Here is a 20,432-nt window from a genome sequence, read left to right on the forward strand (position 1 = left end):
TTAGTGTACTGCTGCGGCCAAGCTTAATCTAAAGCTTGACCGCATTTTCCCCTGCTTTTTCATTTTCGCGCCGGAATTGGCCGCGCGCCAGCCGCATCTTGCGGCCCGTTTCTCAATTCAGCGATAATGCGCTGAACAATGGAAGCGCCTGCGACGCCAAAAAAATAAAAAAAAGCCCACGTCTGAACGGGGAGTGTTTCAATTACGCGGAGGCAGCCGCATTAGATTTATGCTGGCCGCCACTGTAGAGTATTGAGCTGGTGACCAGATGGACACGCGATGCCCTGCGGCATGGGACAAGGACACAGGACCCGGAAACATTCAGGTGAGATGCTCCAGCTGGAGCTCACCCCATGGATCAGGACCCTTAGGAGAGAGGGGATTTGTGTTGGAGGCCTCACTCCAACCCATCGCGACAAGCAGCACCTGTGTAGTGAAGTACCCAGGGAGGTACCCAACGTGTACCTACATGCACAGGGGGTAGCGCTACTACTTGGGTGTTGACTTGCTGGGACAGAACACCAGGGGTATTGATGCCACCGCACCCTCAGTACTTTAGGGGAACCGCCAAGTGTTGGGTCATTGGGGTAATCTGTGGGTATAGTTATTGCATGTCATATGTGTGTAGTATTATGTATAGTTAAACTTAGTTATATACTTGGTTTGGTGTATTACTATTTCTGTGTGTTGGTTCCTGTGAGGAGCTATCCCGCTGATGCTCATAGGTGGAGGTGCTGCATTGCAAGGAGAGAGAGCTCACCCCAGGCTCCCAGTGGCAGAGGCTGTAGCCTCCTATGAGCAGTCTTGGTTTGGAGTGGAAAGGGAGCGATCCAATCAGGGACACATCATGTGAATAAAAAACATAAAAAAACAATAATTGTGCAGTATGTTAATTTAATGTTGATAGGATGCAGTTCTTGGCTCTTGGGGCAATTCTACTTACAGCAAAAATAGATATTTAAAGCCTTTATCTGACTCAGTCAGAAGATGTGTAGATTGTTAGTATTGAGGTTTCAGTTATTCCCCAGACATTTCTCCCGCAGTTTGGGCAGTTCCAGGGATGAAGACACTCAAAACCCCATGTGGCAGTATGAAAATGAAAAGACAAAAAAAGCCCAATAGTGCAGGTTGCAGAAACAGTGTCTTTTATGTAAGTAAGGGATAAGAGATGTACTCACACTTTGTACATACAATTAGTACATATAAAGGTATCTTTTGTGGTAAGATGCTGGTGTTCGTAGCAGTGTTTTCTCCCGATCCTCCTGTATACCCAGCCGCGCCTGCGGCGGTGGCGTCTGACGTCACATCCCTCTCGCGGTCAATCGCATCTATGGGAAATGGATTGTGACGTGCTGGAGGGAGGTCTGCAAGGGAGTTCCAGCGTTCGGCGTCTTCTCATGAAGGCAGCTGCAGCAAGATGAATTAGCTCTACGCGTTTCGCTGTTACTCACAGCTTCGTCAGGAGCAATATGTGATGTCATATCAGTGTCGTATACAGGTATATCAGCACACGTAGTTTCCTCTAGGCATAGGGAAAGGGGGATACAAATATATATAAAAGGCAACAAGAAACCTCCACTGTATGACACGGTGTGCTCCTTTGCATGTCAATTCCGAGAATTCCTTGCTGCTGTGGAAGCACTGTATGCTGGGTGATAAGGGTGAAAGGCAGGGTTGCAGACCTGTGAATGTGCTCACAAGTGATCTTTTTGTTTGCTATATGCTATACTGTGGAGGTTTCTTGTTGCCTTTTTCACCCAGCATACCTTAAAATATGTATGGTAAATCCTACAGCCTTGAAAATTGCAAAGCCAGTACAACCTACCTCACACTGATGAGACCCATTAAGGTTGAAACATGTCTTTGAGTGGTTTCTCTGGCTTTGCATCTGATTCCCATGCTGTGCTTAAAAGATGTGTTAACAGTGAGCATTAGCGTATAAGGATTCCATGTAAAAATGGATTTCAAGCAAAAGGTGAGACGGTGTGCTCATTTGCATGTCATTTCCCAGAATCCCTTGCTGCAGTGAAATAACTGTATGCTTGGTGATAATGGGTTGCAGACCTGCCTAAGACATGTGAATGTGCTCACAAGTGATCTTTTTATTTGCTATATATATATATATATATATATATATATATATATATATATATATATATATATATTGTGACAGAAACCAGGGGATGGTAATAAATTCCATATATAGGGCTCCCAGGATACTGAACAGTTTCTATCCTGTCTGGCCTGGGAGTGCAGCCTTATAATACATGCACTCCATCCCACAGTTTGGCAAGCGCTGGAACTGAGGGATTTCTGTCACCTGTCATGCTAATTAGAAATCAGGTATGTAAGACTGATTTCCTGTTTGCTCTTGTCTCTTCTCCAGAGCCTGGAAGGCTGCTGAACACAGTGGGGAGAAGCCCCTTCCCCACACAGGTTCAATTGTTCTATTCATTTGGCTAACTCTGCAAAAGTACCTTGTTTTGTTGTTGGAAAGTGGAAAAGCCACTTCCACCCTGAGTTAGGGAAATCTAAGTTAAGTTATCGCTCAGGTGAGCAGTTTTTGTTTTGATGTGTTTTGTTGTATGCACTGTGGCAGTCTCAGTGCCTGGGACTGAATAAACCAGGCATAGCCTGTTTAAAGGAACAGTACGTGACGCCTCCTCATTTAACCTACCCCAAAAGACCGTGTTCTAACCGTCCCGGACAAGCAGCGGAGCCCCGGAGTAAGCTGTTTGTCACATATGGTGGAGAATGCGGGCAGAACACTAAAAGGTCTGGGGGTTAAAGAACTTTAAAAAAAAAAAAAAAAAAAAAAAGTTTTTTTTTCTCTCTCTCCAAACAAGATGGAAGACGTGGTGAGTGCGCTGGTACGCAATGTCGCTGTCCAGAAAGACGCGAATGAAGCCCAGCAACAGGCGAGTGAAACCCAGCGACAGCTGTTAATAAACCAGCAAGAGACTAATGCAATCCTGCAACAGGCGAATGCAAACCAGCAAGAGACAAACCGCTTGCTGAGAGAGGAGCAACAGCGGTTCGCTCAGGGCTTCCAGCAGGAACTCGAGATCCTGAGGGGGACTATCAGTAACCTTCCACTGGCAGCGGCAGCCCCAGTTCCGAAAATGACCAGGGCAAGCCACTACCTTCAGAAGATGGGACCCTCGGATGATGTGGAAGCCTATCTTCTCACGTTTGAACGCACGGCACAGAGAGAGGGATGGCCAGAAGCTGAGTGGGCTGGTCTAATCGCACCCTTCCTAAGCGGCGAACCCCAGAAGGCTTACTTTGATCTAGAGCCAGCCGAAGCTAACGTCTATGCAAAATTGAAGTTCGAGATCCTCGCCCGCCTCGGCGTAACCACGGCTGTTCGCGCCCAAAGGTTTCACGCATGGTCCTTCACGATGGATAAAGCCACCCGAAGCCAGATGTATGACCTCATCCACCTCACCCGGAAGTGGCTACAACCCGAGATCAACTCAGCAAGCCACATCGTGGAACGGTTGGTCATGGACCAGTTCTTGAGGAAACTTCCCTCTGCCTTACGCCATTGGGTCAGTCGGAGTGACCCCCACAATGCGGATGAGCTTGTGGCCCTCGTAGAAAGGTACAATGCAGTAGGAGAGCACCCGCAACCCACAGTCGTGGAGCAACCCCACTACCCGAGGTTCCAGGACTCTTCCAGAGACGGTAAAAGGGTACCGGGGTTAAGGGGAGCTGAAGAGCGGCGACCACCTTCACGCAGCACCAGCAACAGTGGTTCGCACACTAAGGGCAATAGCCAACATGGGGAGCCGGGAAAAGGCTCTAAGTGGGACACAGACTATGTACCTAAATGTGTAAATTGTCATGAGAGGAGCCACACAGCAAAAATCTGCCCACTAAATGATGAGCCCATGCAATGCAACAGCGTGGAACCTTATTCGCTGTTGTCCCAATGTATGCGCCCTAGCCCAGAGGACCCCTTGAATAACCATCTGTGGGCATTTGTAAAGGTTAATGGTAGGAGGGTTCGGGCACTTCTGGACTCTGGGAGCATGGTCACACTAGTGTCCGAATACCTCTTGCCCATTAAGAAGAAACAGGGAAACAGTTCACAAAGAATGGCAATTTGTTGTATACATAGGGATAATCATGAATATTCCACTGTTGATGTTTTTTTTGAAACAGAGTTTGGTTCTTTAGATTTCAAGGTGGGTATTGTACCCAAACTGGCACATGATGTGTTAATAGGGACCGACTTTCCCCATTTTCTAAAAATGTGGTCCCCCGCTCAGAATAGCGCCCAGAGTTCAATAGCGGACCATAACGAAGTATTAGAAGAAATAAATCCTTTCCCGTTTTCAGAAATGGAGGTTGACGAGGGCCCAAATAAGAAGGGGGAAAAGGAGGAGTGCTGTAAAATTCCCTTCCCCATCACTACTTTGGTAGGGAATACCCCAAATCAGGATGTTGATCAGACACTTACCACCCCAGAACCGGATAAGACCCTCGCTGACCTAGAGGTCAGTCCTGGGAGTTTTAAGAAGGCCCAGTGGGAGGACCCCACATTAGAGGTAGCAAGGGGAAATATACGGGACCTGAATAGTACTCTTGGCCAACCAGATAGGTCGCTTGCTTACCCCTACTTCGAGGTAGAGAACGACCTAGTATATCGGGTTGATAAAAGAAAATCAGTTACAACTAAACAATTGTTGGTACCACGGACATTCCGTAATGTAGTGTTACACCTCGCACATAGTCATCCATTGGGGGGACACCTAGGGGTGGAAAAGACAAAAGAAAAGGTTCTCCGAAGCTTCTATTGGCCTGGGGTTCTGGCAGAAATTACGAATTATTGTTCCTCATGCCCAGCATGTCAGATCACCGCCCCGTTCAAGGCGTACCGCAGCCCATTGGTACCCCTTCCCATAATAGAGGTACCATTTGACCGGATTGCTATGGATCTAGTAGGACCCCTAATAAAGTCTGCTAGGGGACATCAGCATATATTGGTAATATTAGATTATGCCACCCGATATCCGGAGGCAGTTCCCCTACGTAGCACCTCCGCCAAAAACATAGCAAAAGAGTTAGTAGTTCTGTTTTCCCGGGTTGGAATTCCTAAAGAGATTCTATCTGACCAGGGAACACCGTTTATGTCCCAAGTAACAAAAGAGTTATGTAAACTCCTAAAAATCAAGCATCTCAGAACCTCAGTCTATCATCCACAAACAGATGGTTTAGTGGAAAGGTTCAATAAAACCTTAAAGAGCATGTTACGGCGGGCGGTCGATAAAGATGGGAAAAACTGGGATTGTTTGTTACCGTACCTGTTATTTGCCATTAGGGAAGTTCCCCAATCATCCACAGGCTTCTCCCCGTTTGAACTATTGTATGGCCGACACCCAAGGGGCTTACTGGATATAGCCAAAGAGACTTGGGAACACGAGGTTACCCCTTACAGAAGTGTAATAGAGCATGTTGCCCAGATGCAGGACCGCATTGCTGCAGTCCTACCCATAGTGAGGGAACACATGGAGAAAGCTCAGGAAGCACAGAGGAATACGTATAATAAGGGTGCTAGGGTCAGAATTTTTTTTCCAGGTGATAGGGTACTAGTTCTGGTTCCCACCGTGGAAAGTAAATTCCTTGCTAAATGGCATGGGCCATATGAGGTCTTGGAAAGAGTGGGAGAAGTAAATTATAAGGTAAGACAGCCAGGTAGGAGGAAACCTGAGCAAATTTACCATATAAACCTACTCAAGCCCTGGAAAGATAGAGAAGTCTTGTCAACCCTAGTAACCCCAGGTCCGTCAGAGAGTCAAGAAACTGACCCAGAGGTTAGCATAGCTGAAACCCTGTCCGTTCATCAGAAACAAGAGGTTCAGAATTTAGTGAGCAGAAACAAAGAAATCTTCTCTACACAGCCAGGTAGAACTAGCGTAATTGAACATGACCTAGTCTCTGAACCGGGGGTCCGAGTTAACCTTAAACCGTACCGAATCCCAGAGGCCAAAAGAGAGGCTATAAGTTTAGAGGTTAAAAAAATGCTAAAACTAGGCGTAATTGAGGAATCCCAAAGTGGGTGGAACAGCCCTATAGTCTTAGTCCCAAAGCCAGATGGTACAACAAGGTTTTGTAATGACTACCGGAAACTAAACGCGGTGTCAAAATTTGATACTTACCCTATGCCCAGGGTAGATGAACTTGTAGAGAGACTGGGCAAAGCCCGATATCTCACAACCCTAGACCTAACAAAAGGGTACTGGCAGGTTCCCCTCACAGAAAGGGCAAAAGAAAAGACAGCCTTCTCAACCCCAGACGGCCTCTTTCAGTATAGGGTGCTGCCTTTTGGCTTACATGGAGCTCCCGCCACATTCCAAAGAATGATGGATAAAATTTTAAAACCACATGCTCGGTATGCTGCTGCCTACCTGGATGATGTGGTAATCCATAGTGAAGATTGGCAATCCCACCTTCCAAAGGTCCAAGCTGTGCTCGACGCAGTTCGGTCTGCTGGACTAACTGCTAACCCCGCTAAATGCACCATTGGTCTGGAGGAGGCCAAGTATCTGGGGTATTCTATTGGCAGAGGTTTACTCAAACCCCAAACACTCAAAGTGGAGGCGATACAAGGTTGGCCAAGGCCAGTTACAAAAAAACAAGTAAGGACCTTTTTGGGGTTAATTGGGTACTATAGAAGGTTTATTCCCAATTTTGCGACTAAGGCAACCCCACTAACCGACCTCACAAAAGCAAGAGGACCACTTATGGTAAAGTGGTCCCCCGAAACCGAACAGGCCTTTAGAAGCCTGAAAGAAGCTCTCTGTGCCCAACCAGTGTTGGTCACACCTGACTTCTCCAAAGAGTTCGTAGTCCAAACCGACGCATCTGAGGTAGGGCTGGGGGCGGTACTCTCCCAGGAGTCTCAAGGTGAGGAACACCCCATCCTTTATTTAAGTAGGAAACTAAATCCCCAGGAGAAAAATTACTCCATAGTAGAGAAAGAGTGTCTCGCAATAAAGTGGGCTGTAGAGACGCTCAAATACTACCTGTTGGGGAGAAAATTCCGGTTGGTCACAGATCATGCACCCCTTACCTGGATGTGTCAAAACAGGGAAAAGAATGCTAGAGTGACCAGGTGGTTCCTAAGCCTACAACCCTTTAAATTTTCTGTGGAACACAGGTCAGGGCACAAACATGGCAATGCTGACGGGTTGTCAAGGATGCACTCCCTAATATCCATGGTCGCTCATCCCTCAGGGTCTGAGCTGGGGGGGAGGATATGTGACAGAAACCAGGGGATGGTAATAAATTCCATATATAGGGCTCCCAGGATACTGAACAGTTTCTATCCTGTCTGGCCTGGGAGTGCAGCCTTATAATACATGCACTCCATCCCACAGTTTGGCAAGCGCTGGAACTGAGGGATTTCTGTCACCTGTCATGCTAATTAGAAATCAGGTATGTAAGACTGATTTCCTGTTTGCTCTTGTCTCTTCTCCAGAGCCTGGAAGGCTGCTGAACACAGTGGGGAGAAGCCCCTTCCCCACACAGGTTCAATTGTTCTATTCATTTGGCTAACTCTGCAAAAGTACCTTGTTTTGTTGTTGGAAAGTGGAAAAGCCACTTCCACCCTGAGTTAGGGAAATCTAAGTTAAGTTATCGCTCAGGTGAGCAGTTTTTGTTTTGATGTGTTTTGTTGTATGCACTGTGGCAGTCTCAGTGCCTGGGACTGAATAAACCAGGCATAGCCTGTTTAAAGGAACAGTACGTGACGCCTCCTCATTTAACCTACCCCAAAAGACCGTGTTCTAACCGTCCCGGACAAGCAGCGGAGCCCCGGAGTAAGCTGTTTGTCACAATATATATATATATATTGAATTTCTATTGGAGTGCCAGTGATTTTTTATCACATGTAAATATATATATATATATATATATATATATATATATATATATATGTAAATATATATATATATATATATATATATATATATATATATATATATATATATATGTAAATATATATATATATATATATATATGTAAATATATATATATATATATATATATATATATATATATGTAAATATATATATATATATATTATACTCCCCATGCTTGTTGCAGCAGCAAAGATTATCTCCACCTCTCTCCTGTTAATTGACTACTCATTCACATATGAGTTCTAGAACGTGCAGATTAATTAGAAGGGGGATGGGTGAGCTTTAAACTAAAGAGGAGGGGTCACAATACATCCCAATAATATTGCCAAATTACATTTAAACATTAATGTACTAAATCATTTTTCATATTGGATATAGCATTGGGGATTTCTTGTCTTGTTATATACATTAGGTCGGGGTGCACAAACTTTCTGTTCTGCACCTCCCCTGTCTGCCAGCCCCTGTACTCGTGCTCCCCCTTACTGAATATCTGGCGTCAAATGACGTGCGGGGTCATGTGACGTCACATGACCAGTGACATCTTCGGCAACGTGGCGTCATATGTCAAGGTAGGAGATGTCCGCGCCCCCCCCCCCAAATATCGTGCGCCACCCAAGTGGGGCGTGCCCGCCACTTTGCGCACCCCTGCATTAGGTCACGGTCCCAGTACCACTCCTATTGACACAAATATATATATATATATATATATATATATATATATATATATATATATATATACACACACACAATGTAGTGGGTCTGGGTTTTGAGCTTGCTAAGACTGTGTATGTCTATATGTAAGTAATACAAAAACTGGTTACTGTAAATTCACAAGTACAAATGAGCAAACACCACATCAATAAAGTCAATGTACTCAAGTCATTAAAAAAATCCCAAACATATACTTTTCAAAGAATTACCAAATTCCTTATGTGAAAATAAATACTGAACCAAATATACTGAAGGAGCACTCAAAAGCAAGAAATATGCAGTGTCAAATATTACACAGGTGAACATGAGAAATATTGAAAGATGTATAATACAAGAAAAGAAAGGCACTAGGTCTGATTTCTGGGCACAAATTCAGAAATACAATGATACTGTAGGACAGGTGTCAAGTCTGTAATGGAACACCTTACTTTAACAATAATACAGTGTTAAGAAACACTCTGTAAATACTTAACTTATTCAAAAAAATGTAAGGAAACAAGTGTCAAGGACAAAAACACAGTACACATTATTACAAAGTAGTATCGAAAATGTAAAAAAAAAAAAAAAATAAGTTTGTGATACAACTTGCTGTACTCTTGTGGTACCAGCATCTGCTGTGCCTGGATGTCAGTTGTATGTTCACTGGATGTTAGTTGTATGTGCCTGGATGTTAGTTGTATGCTTATTCAACGTAGCTGTTCAAATTGCATGTTCTATTCCTAGTACTTTGTGAAGCGGTGAGTGCATTCTGTGATGCCACATTTAAAATAATCCAATTCCAAATAACGTTGTAGTCCAACAATACTTCAATATACTACAATTTACATCACAACAGTAGTTCAGTAATATAAAAATAACTGTTCCAGAATGTCAGCTTAAATTAAAAAGTTCAATGAGACCTGAAGATACTGTATCTTAATATCTTTTAAAAATGATATATTACTATTTCCCTGTTTTGCAGATGACATTATAATTTGTTATATTTAATATTTTGTTAACTGTACCATAAAAATATAAATTATGAAACATTGAAATACTCCAATAATTAAACATAGTATACTGTATGTATAAAGGGACCAAAACCATGATTCATATACACAACATTACTGTTGTCCAACACACATTATTACCATTGTTGGTGGTGCCCAAAAGATATAGATAAGGTGATTAGATACACTTTTGAGTATTTTCTATTTGCTGAAGCCTTCTGTTATTTTACTTTTGTTTGTCTGACTAGTGTGTTAATGTCAGACAGGAGACTTTTTTATAAAAAGTGACATTCCTTTTCCCTAGTTTTCATTATTGTTGCACTTGTGCGTGTTCTGTAGTGCCTTTACTGCACCCTATTTTATTAAAATGTAAACAATATGAGTTGCTGTAGCAGCAGCAGCAGCAGCAGCAGCAGCAGCAGCAGCAGCAGCAGCAGCAGCAATTACAGTTCATGGTGTTTCTGCACATTACAGTACTGAATAAATCCTCTTTCACTACTGGTTCTTCTGACCCACAGATAGAAATCCTGCTTAGACAACAGGCCTACTAATCCTATCCCGTGCAGAGATATACACACAGGTGCAGCCGGTACTGTTAAGGAAAACGTGAGAGGTAGAAAACTACTTATCAGCCCGATTCCAATTACTTAACCTTTCTCCTCTCAATGTTTCAGTTTTAATCTTATAAGATTACAAAGGCTTCACTCGATGTATGTAATGTGAGTTACTCAGGGGTATTTAAAGCCTGATCCAAAGCTGCAATTGCCCTCAAAGTTATTCATAAGTTAAATACATCATATAAAATAGTGCCCAATTATAGGTATTGTCCTACTGTACATGTTGGTAAAACAAGATCCAAACGCTAATCAATGTTTACATTTCCTTTGTATAACGGCAATTGTGGTTGTTAATTACTCTTTTAGAGTTCCCCTGTTTGTTTCATCATCACTTCCTTAGTCAGGACAATAACATCATGAAAGATTTGTCATTCTATTTGCCATAATGTTCCATCTCGGGGGATTTTTTTAGAGACTTTCTCCTGCTTAGATTCATGAAAGTTTAGAACTAATGAGGCAGGATGTCCCTTCAAATGTTTTTTTTTCGTTAATTTTTTTTTAAAAAAAGAGATTGTCTTAGCGTAGGGTGACTGCACCTGTAAACCTGTCTTAAATCAAACCTTCACTCATTTTCTATACCTATTATGTTAAAAATGTATTTTTTTTATTTGTCATGTATTTATTATGTGTAATGTTGTTCTTTTTTAAATGGCCAGTACTTTTAACACTTTTTACCTTCCGTGATCAATTCACTATGCAGGACAAGGTAATGGTATAAAATGGGGTTTATTCTGGTAAAACCAGCAGACACACAATGAAACACAAAATACAGATAATACACACTTGACTGGTGTCTGGGGTGAGTCTCTAGCCTCACTAGGTGCAAGGCGCCTGTTTCAGAAGTCTTACCCTATCTGCTCCACTTCCAGGAACACCACGGTACTATCTCCGGGAGAAATACCTTGCTTTCTCCAGTGGCCACGTCTTTCGTGATTCTCAGAACTTGGCCGCGACTGTAGAACTTGTCCTCAGCTAGGCCGGCTTCTCCGACAACTCCGTGACGACTGCTTTGCTATTCGGAGCAAAGCACTTTTGAAATGCCCACCAGCGCTTCCCCAGTCTATTAAATTACCAGGGCAGTCTGTATACAGATGAATCCACATTTTAAAAGTACATCTTTTTTTCCTTTAACCTGGGCTTGGGAAAATTAATTTTACACTGAGCATGGCAGGTGGGAAATACAATATATTAAAGGAATAATACAACGGGCATAATTTGCATACGCGTACACGCAGACCAGACGCGGTCTGCGGGTAAAATGGAGGGACAACCGGTATCTTTGTCCCCCAACCTTTTACACATGTTTTAATCACATTTCCACCCAAATACCCAACATTAATGTCCCACTCCCAAAGTCCCAGGTTTATTGCAATACATTAAGGGTTATAACACACACAGTGTCCCCGGCTTATAGTGCTGATAAGCTACCGGAGACCCACGGTTTTCAGGGGTATCCAGCCGGACTTCACCTTTATTATGAAGACTGGTTACCCCCCCCCCCCCCACCCCCCCCCCCCCCATCACACTCATTATAACATTTTTTATTTTTGAGAGATTGAGCTAAAATAAAGTATATATTTGCAATATTTTTTCCCTGACAATTGCTTTTGACATTCCTGGATTGCTCTGCATATCCAGGATCACAGTGTGTTTCCTGACTGAAATCCTATGCTGTGGCATTAGTGTTTGCATGCTTTGGGGTAGTATTAAGAAGATTTTAAGCTTACTGTAGTTCCTGGAAGATGGCCAGAATTCTTTCTACATCGGAAGGTGTCCAATTATCATATAACCCAAAAGAGCTATATTACCGGTGTCCACATTAGACAACAAAATCAAGATAATCCTAGACATTACAAATAAAACCATATTAATTCCAGTTAAATATATCCTGCCTATTATCCAAAGAAATGTCTATAATCTATAATACGTCCATAATGCGCTAAAATAATAAATACACTATGATAACGAGATGCCAATAATAAAATCTAGCTTTTATATTGGCATATGATATTTTATTATTTCTCTTTTGTTTGAACAAATTGAAATGTATCTTTACTTCGTGTTGCAAATACAGTATATAGCCAGATTAACTCTGACTGCAGCTCACGAGGGTAAAACAACCAAGACTATCCCCAGCTAGCGGTAACGCTGCCCAATGCAGATAGAAATGTACCTTTTTCCTGCGGCTCTGGGTAAGATACATCGGGATACATCTGTATGTGGAAAAAACATAACCCCGGTTGAAAAGTGGATTTGAACACTTGTGAACAGAAATTATATTTCTCTACATACAGAGCCTAATGCATAACAATATTGAATTATGAAACCTTAAAGAATTGAGTTACAGTATATTTACATTGCATTTCCATACAGTATGCCTAAAAAGGTGTTTTGTAACATATATGATTTACAAATAACATACAGTATAACAAACTGAAACATGATATAGGTACAGTAGGCTGATTAAAGCACAGGAGACCATCTTGATACTACTTGGGATTAAAGTTGTTAATCAGATTCTGAGTTTAGGTGACAAAAATAGCAACAGAGTGAGGCTAGGAACTGAACCAACATACATGACTTGGCGTCTCTTTTGCTTGTTAAAAAAAAGATATATATTTAAGAGCAATATTCTTCAAACAAGATTGTTTATCCAGGTGAGTTGCTTGTTTCTTTCATTATATTTTATCCAGTGGCTGTAATTTCTCACAATTCAAATTGCCTTTTAATTCAGAAATGTAAGCATTTACTGTAGATTACAGTATAAACCATGTTTAGAATTAGAATGCTGGCTGGAATGGTAGTAGATCTATTATATGTATTCATTTTCCAAAAACACCAATACTTTTTCTTATGTTTGTTCATTTGTTAATATCTTCACCAGAAAGACTAAAGACATTATTAACCATAGGAGCACTCAACTTTGAAGTTACACTTCCTACTTCATGCTGGACGTGTTTATTTCATGTTTCGAATTACACAGGAGCACAGAATTATTAGCTTAAACCCTGTAAGATTTGTGTTCAATGTTGCCCTATAATCAGTCAGTGACGCATCTGAAGTCAAAGATATATATAGTTATGGTTTTAATTACACGACCAGTTCTATCTACTGTACAATAAATTGTTCACAACATTTGTAGAAATGTAAGTGCATTTTTGTTTTATTTTCAGTCATATTAAAGTATTAACCCCTGTGGATTTTTTTGTAGCACATGCTGCACACACAACAAGGTTATGCTATTTTGGGCTATACTTTACTGTATTTGACTGCACCAGATTCATTCGTACATTTCATGAAGGGAAGTATCTAGACTTCCTAATGCAAATTAAAACAGTAGAGGAAAAAAAAATGGAACCAGATTTATACAAAAATAGGAAGCAGTAAGATATGCATTTGTTCTCCTGTTTTATAGCCTGGAGAATTTGTGACATATATCCATGGCATACTGTATATGCAGTGTTAAAAGAATTAAAATTGAAGAAGCAATACATGTGCTTTGTATATGCTAAAGTGCAGTTAATAAAAATGTTTGCACTTTTTTTTTAGATTTTATTCACTATAATTATTATGGCACTTCTTGTTTTTGACCAGTTTTATATGCACTGTAGCTCATACATAGCACATACAGTGCTTCTTAAATTGTAACCCTTTAGGCACTGCACACCTGTCACACACCCCATGCTGTTAGTTGCAGTGTTTTGTTTTCTCTTCTTTATTATGCAGTGGAAGAAATACATAAGACAGTATAATATTGGTAGCGCAGGACCTGCTGAATGGGTTTAACGTGACGTGGTGGCAGGCTTAAAATGTTTTTTTGCCAAAGGATTTAACTAAATGATCCATATTTATGAAGAAAGAATATAGATAAAATAAATAGTAATATACTAAATTATTTGTTATATCGGATGTAGCATTGAGTCTTTTTTGCCTTTTGTTATATACAGAAGATCACAAACCCAGTAGCCCTCCAAAAGACACAAACATACATAGAAATATAGTGGGTTTGGGTTTTTAGCTTGCTAATACAGTATGTAAATTGGAGATAAATGTAAATGTTTAAATGTTGAAATATGCATTATACAGTATATGTACAATTATGCAACTATTTCCCCTATTTGATCCTCATTACCAGGTTAATAGGTTAAGTACAGGTAGTAGTTGTAGTAGTAAGTACATCAGAAGTGAGGGATATTACTATAATGAACTGGCACAGATTTGCATTGCTGGAACCAAATTGCAAGCTATAGTAGAAAGCAATTTTCACATGGTTTGGACTGTTTAATAAATATGATGAGATGTCTGTATGTACGAGCAATTTCAACTCTCTAATGAATGTCCATAGTATTGGCTTATTGTGGGCCCACCCAAGCTTTTATGATATATATTTTTAAACCATATTTAGCCTAAATGTACTATTTTAATGAACATGTAAAGGTCATTTGCAGCCTAATAAAAAGTAAATGTGAGCAAAATATTTTTCATATGACACTACATATTTTAATATATATAATATGTTTTGTCAATTTTAATATATTTTTAATTAAATTGATCGAAACCTCGATGACACAAGCATGCAGTGTTTATTAAGTTTTACTGGTGATGGTCATCCTCATCATCTTCATTACTACGATAATTATAATCCAGCAGCATAAATGTATTCTCAGATTTGTATAACTCAAAAAATATATCCTACACATAGCTATATTGTTTACATACACCGAGCTTAATTCTTTTATAATTGTATTTATTGCTTCTTTAAATGACACTTAAACTAACAGAATACAATTTACTGTAAATGAATACTCTATCTTAACTAGTCTTCTATTAATCACAGCACCATTTTTCTTATGCTGATCATATCTTTACAGCACAACTGTAAAGAAATACTGGGCCTTAGCTTCTTCACTAATGCACAAAGGCAGCTATCCCTGGCACAGATTCTACCTTCTATACCTTCTACCTTCATGCAGTGTGTTTCCCTTGTTCCATACTTTCCTAATATTGAATCATCATATTAAAAGAAATGTAGCCAATCTGAAGAAAGAAAAAAAAGGGTGATGTAGAATAGCGCTAATGATGGAGTGATAGTCTGTACACTCTAAATAAGAGCAACCCCCATGGGGTCTGAGGCAGCCTGGTGGGACACTGATAGTAAAATCAGAAACAAACAGAAACAAAAGAAAAGAGATACCGGCGCCTAATTAGTCCAATTAGGAATTAGTCCTGGATATCCAGATGAAATAGTTCAAGTCCCAATGATGACAACTTATAATCAAGGGTTGTATTGATGTAGATTCCTCCGTAAGTTGGGGAACATGAAATCAAAACAACACAGAATTTAGTGCAATACAGCTAACAAAAAATCTTAACAGACATAGACTCACAAACCAGCACAGACAAGACACACAAACGCAAAGCTGAAAAATAAAAATTGTTTAATACAACTATAAAATAATAAAATGTGGAACGATGAGACACTGATGGAGCCAGTCCGGTAGAGTAAAACTAGAAAGCTACTCACAGGACGGCTCTAGAACACAAGCAGTGAGGCCGTATAGACCAATGTAATCTGTCCTCCCTGGGCTGAGAAATTGAAGTGACCGCAACTTTCCTCCAAACACCGTGCTCCTCGAAACCGGAAGTGGCGTCACCGGATACTAGATACCGGATGCTCCGTCACAGGTAGGCGGGACTCTTGGCGGGATTTTCAAGCGGAGGTTCTTCTTGATTCAGCTCCAAAGGATCAGCTCTCTGCACTCAGTTCTCTCAACATCAAATCGTCCAACAGTGATGAAAAAATCCTACGCGTTTTGTGTGCTTGCGCACACTTCCTCAGGGGCTATGAGTGATGTCAGTGCTGCCCTGGTATATATCCCTACAAGACTAATCTGATTGGCCAATCAATCAAGACATTTCTTAAAGCGATACCTCCTTGACACATGATATACAAAACACTGACATTGGAATAGCTTTGCATGAACAGAAAACATAAAGAACAATAAACAACAATTATCTACACATACAGTAACAACATAAAACAACCATCAAACCGATGTAATAAAAATAAAACATCAGAACAAATGTTTTCATGTATTTAAACAAAATGACTTCATAATATTATAAAAATGCTCCTAATTCAAAGTCAATATTAAGACCTCTTGGAGAGAGAGTCTGTAATTCATAGATCCAGTATGCCTCACGCACACTGCATCTTTGCAATCTATTCCCACCTCTTGTACTGGCTTGGATGGTCTCAATAGCCTGACACATTAACCCCTTGGGATTTTGATTATGATGTGTGAGGAAGTGGTGGGACACACTATGAGTGACTAATCCCTTTTTTATATTGTATATATGCTCATATACCCTCCGTTGGAACGTTCTACTTGTCCGCCCAACATATTGCAAGCCACAGGGGCATTGGAGTAAGTATATCACATATGTTGTGTGGCAGTTAATAAATGACCTAATAGGGTAAATATTATGAATTACATTAGATCTAAATGTCTTAGTTGTACAACTATGTGAACATGCAAAACATTTATTACATTTTAAAAAAACTTTTTCTAATTTAGCTGTTTGTTTAGAATAATTAAATGGGCAACTTGGAGCCAATTTAGATTTTAAATGTGTGGCTTTAGTGAAGATGATAGTAGGTTTAGGAAGGAGAATTTCAACTAGGGTATTATCCCTTAGGAGAATTGGCCAATACTTATTAATAATCTGCCTAATCTGAAAAAAAGAAGACAGAAATACAAATTGGCACCACTCATTTAACGCAACAATCCTGAAAGCTGGTTTGTTTTTTGATTGATTATTTATACAGCATTTGAACTAGGGGATACTCCAGAGCTGAAACACCCCATTTTCAGCTTTTGGAAACTACAGATAATTACAGTTTCTGGTGTTCTCTTCTCCCTTCTGGGAAATCAAAATGGCAGTCAGAGCATAGGCCAATAGGACACCGCGATGGATAATATTGTCACCATATTGAAGTAACTGAGGTGCCTGTACACTTCCTAAACTGTATATATCTTAATATCCCGAAACTCGGGTCCACGGAGCTAGAAATAGCACTGATCATTTTTTTAGAACCTCCCGGTTTGAATACTCTAAAAAGAAAATGACAATTAAATTGAGCTGCTGTTGGGAAACAAAATTACATAAATACTGTGTCGCGGTCGGATTTGCCGGCCTTCATTAATAAAGGTGGAGCCCGGCTGGCTGCCCCTGAAACCATATGGTAAGGGCTGAGAGTGTCAGCTCTTGGGTCTAATATTGTACCTTACTGTGTTGCCTGTAATTTTGTTCCTCTGTTATACTGTCCCCCATAGGGTTATAAACTAGGAACTGTGTATGTGGGGTTAACTGTGTAAGCCCAGTTGGCTAGTTAATGCTTTATCTGTGTATTCCCTTTGCCTCATGGGCCTGAAACTGCCTGTGTCAGCTTGTAAGTGGATTGCCTTGTATGGGTGGCCTCTTATGAGAAATAGCTGCAGGGCAGGGACATCTGGAACATGAGGGAAAAGGGGGAGAATATTTTAACCTGTCTTGCCTGCCAGCAATGTATTCTTCGCTGGTGTCTTAGAGAAGAGAAGGTTAGAACCCCACATGATAGGTGCAGGTGGTGGAGTGCAAGCTCTTGTATCTAAATGTTGCTTCTCTGTGTTTTAAAACTGCAATGCATTGTGTTTGTCCTGTGATTTAAACCCAGGTTGGTGACAAAAGGCAGTTTGAATTAGCATGTGAATAACATGTGGATTAGCATTTCAATGCCCCCGCTCAGATAGGGATTCCAAGACCCAAATCTCCCCAATTTATTTCCCTTATAAGTATAAGGTCCCACAAAGTATATTCTGTAAGGAAGTGTACTTTATATTGTGTTTTAATGTTTACTATAAGGTTCTATACAGAAAGTACAGGCATATGGAAGATGCTAGCTAGTTTGCATAGATCCATAGTTCAGAGAGAAGAGGAATGGCAGAGGGGGGAAAACCATTTGGTGAGTAGGATGTTCAGATTAGGATGTCTTTGTTTTACTAGACACCGCGGAGCCAGGGAAAAAACGGCCCTGGATGTCAAAACTGATAAGCAAGTTTTCTGTTGGCAAGTTTTGAATTTATCCCTCCTATCAGGGAATGCGTAATTTCAATCCCTGCTTTAATTGGCTATTACACTCCTCAATGATTTAGATAGGAATTCAGCCTATATAACAGCGTGCAGTAAAAGCAGCTCTCTCTCTTTTTCCTGTTGGAGATCTGAAGACAAGCAACTGCTGGCGGGCCTCTCAAAAGATGCTTCTGTGAAAGAGCTATTCACACATGGAAGCATGGGGAAGCCTAGCCAGCAGGCTGGATTTCGGTCCAGGAGCCCAGAACCAGGGTCCTATCAAGGTAAGCCTTTGCTGAACAGGCGCCTTGCAACTAGGAAAGGGTATATCTCTTCCCCAGACCCCAGTAAGTGTGTATATTCTCTGTTTCTTGTATTTCTGTGTGTTTCCGAGGTCTTGTCCGAATAAACCGCAATTTATTTTACTGCCTGTTTTGCCTTGTGACTGATCCCTTAAATATAAAGGTGCATTTGGCCTGCCCTCCCATGACAGGCTTATTTACTGGTGGCAGCGGTGGGATCATAGGGCTTTGCACTATAACTTCTTGCAGGGAGCTGGACAAAGTGAGCTTGTGGATTGCAAGCTCTCAAAACAAGTAGTTTCGGAAAACACGTTATACAAAGCAGGGAATCACACTGTTCAGTGTCACTTAGGTTATTAGTGCCTGAAAAGAGAAGATGTGGTCCCCAACAGGAAGGTATGTGTGCTGGGATCGTACATCTGTGATTGGCCGGTGTGAGAAGTATGGGTTGCCTACCCACGGCAGACCCATGGTAGTCCTATGCCAGGACTTGGAGTGGCATGAAGCCCGCGGGCTGACTGCACTCCTGGGGTAGTGGTCCTTGCCACTACCGGCGGGACAGTGAGCCCGGAGAGCGAGCCCCTCAAGAGTGTCTTGGAGGGGGACCTCAACCCTCCTGTGGCTCCCCCTGAAGCCGTTCTTACCACTACCTGGGTGCTTCGGTCTGGATGTTACCGGTCCTGGAGTCGGGCAGCCATGACTGAACGATGTAAAAGCTATATGCTGCCAGTGCATAGGCAGTCTAGGGCGTCCCTAGAAAAGGAACTGGAGTGACATGGAGCCCGCGGGGCTGAATGCACTCCTGAGGTAGTGGTCCTTGCCACTACCGGCGGGACAGTGAGCCCGGAGAGCGAGCCCCTCAAGAGTGTCTTGGAGGGGGACCTCAACCCTCCTGTGGCTCCCCCTGAAGCCGTTCTTACCACGGTATGCGAACTGCTAACACTCTATTCCCGGTGGCGTCCGAACGCGACGGTAAAGCAGAGGATGCAGTTCTGCCCAGTAGTAGAGCGGATTGCAGGATGCATTGCCCTCCTCCCCCCTGGGGAGGGGGCTGGGGCAACCTGGGCCATGGCACTGAGTGCCCAGGCGGCAGATGGTGTGTCCACGGGGGCACCGTCCCAGAAGCGGGTCGTAACCCCCGCAGGAGTGCCAGTGAATCAGGCACTCCCCAGAGCTGACCCTCTCCTCCGGGAGAGTCATCTGAAGGCCAAGGTGGCAGAGGGAGTGATCAGCCATGCTGATGCTGGGGATCTTACCTCCCTGAAAGCCACCGTACTGGCTGAGGTTGGTGCCACCCCAGCACCATGCCTCGTGGTCCCCGGAAGGGCGACCGGTGCTGCATCCACCCAGAAGGTGGAGGGCTGTGTGTCCCACAAGACACAGCCCGAGCAGCTGGTCCAGAACCCCGCAGGTTTGCCGGTGGAGCTAGAGCCATTGGTAGGTGCACCCCCTCTAGTCTCAGAGCAGGGGAGGGAGCATCTTAGCGCCAAGGGAATTGCTGGAGAGGGCAGCTGCACTGTGTCCAGTGATGCTGCCTGCAGGGAAGCCTCTGTGCAGGCTGAGGGTAATACTCTCGTGCCCTGCCTTGTGTCCACCCCAATGGTGGAGGACTGTGTGCCAGCGTGGGCACAGTCCCAGAAGCGGGTCGTAACCCCCGCAGGAGTGCCAGTGAATCAAAGAGCTGGCACTCTAGTATCAGAGAGTCAGCTGAGAACAAAAGGGGCAGAGGGAGAAATCAGCCGCGCTGACGCCGGAAAGTGTATCCCCATGAAA

At 42.2% G+C, this 20,432-nt stretch overlaps 1 protein-coding gene across 3 annotated transcripts in view; it reads left to right on the top strand.

The window, feature by feature from the left end:
* The first annotated feature begins 12,757 nt into the window (after window positions 1–12,757).
* LOC142495989 (uncharacterized) overlaps window positions 12,758–20,432 on the top strand; it is a 209,327-nt gene continuing 201,652 nt past the window's right edge. For all 3 annotated transcript variants that reach the window (XR_012801884.1, XM_075602188.1, XM_075602213.1), the window contains exon 1: window positions 12,758–12,902. The gene's annotated coding sequence lies outside the window, so the exon portion shown is untranslated. The remainder of the gene's footprint in view (window positions 12,903–20,432) is intronic.

This window comes from Ascaphus truei, chromosome 1, assembly GCF_040206685.1.
Source record: "Ascaphus truei isolate aAscTru1 chromosome 1, aAscTru1.hap1, whole genome shotgun sequence".
NCBI lineage: Eukaryota > Metazoa > Chordata > Amphibia > Anura > Ascaphidae > Ascaphus > Ascaphus truei.